Below are 960 nucleotides of genomic sequence, written 5' to 3' on the forward strand. Positions count from 1 at the left end.
ATGGCTTAAGGGCAAGACAGAATAGAATGGTGACAGGAGTCACCTTGGAATATCCCCATTTGAATTTTTATCCCTGGGATAATAATTTGTCCTTTATCATGGCTTAATTGCAAAGTGGTCTGCCACTGTTTCATGGTCACTGTAATGTAGTTGATCAGTGTAGGGTGTATCTTATACACTTTTAAACACTCTTTTTATCCATGAATGTGGGATCCTATCAATTTTGTGTAGTCAATCCATGCCATACTTAGATTCTTCCCCTTTTTACAGTTCTCCACTATGACTTTATTTAACAGCAAATGATCCTTTGTACCATTTGACTTTCTTTTATTGTCCTTTTGTTCTACTGCCATAATTGAGTTTTCTTCTAAATTACTATAATTCCAGTGTATAGTTTATACATCATTGGAAGACAAGTTATTGGTCTACAATTTTTAGGGTAGCTTGCAGGTTCACTCTTAACTAGTAGCATTTTTTTTTGTGGTTAGCCAGGTTGGTGTCTGTTTGGGGTGCCCATATCAACAGTTTTTACTCATGGATAAATCTTCATGCATAGATGTTAATACCTTTAACTAGAAGTTAGGTATTGATTCTGGGCCTGGGGTTTTCCAGTTAGAGGCTTTTCTTAACTTTGTTTCAGTCTCTCTGGATGTTACTTCATCCCATTTCATATTCTGTACCTTTAAACTTCTTATTCTTTCTTTTACTTCTATCTGTTTAGCATCTTTGTTACGTTCCACAGGACCTTCATAAATACTTCTTCAAAATGTATCTATTTCATCTTTTTTTTTGGTGGTCTTTCAGTTCCTTTTACCTTGTTTCCCAATTCTCTATAAAACCTTTTTGGGTCATCAATAAATTGTTTATTTTGTACTTTTCCTTTATATTTATCTGAGTATCTTCTAAGTTTTCCACCTGTGCTGAGATTTTAGTTTATTTGCGATTATACATGATAGAGCC

The sequence above is a fragment of the Protopterus annectens genome, chromosome 3.part0 (genome assembly GCF_019279795.1).
Source record: "Protopterus annectens isolate FY-2018-M chromosome 3.part0, PAN1.0, whole genome shotgun sequence".
NCBI classification, from domain to species: Eukaryota; Metazoa; Chordata; order Ceratodontiformes; family Protopteridae; genus Protopterus; species Protopterus annectens.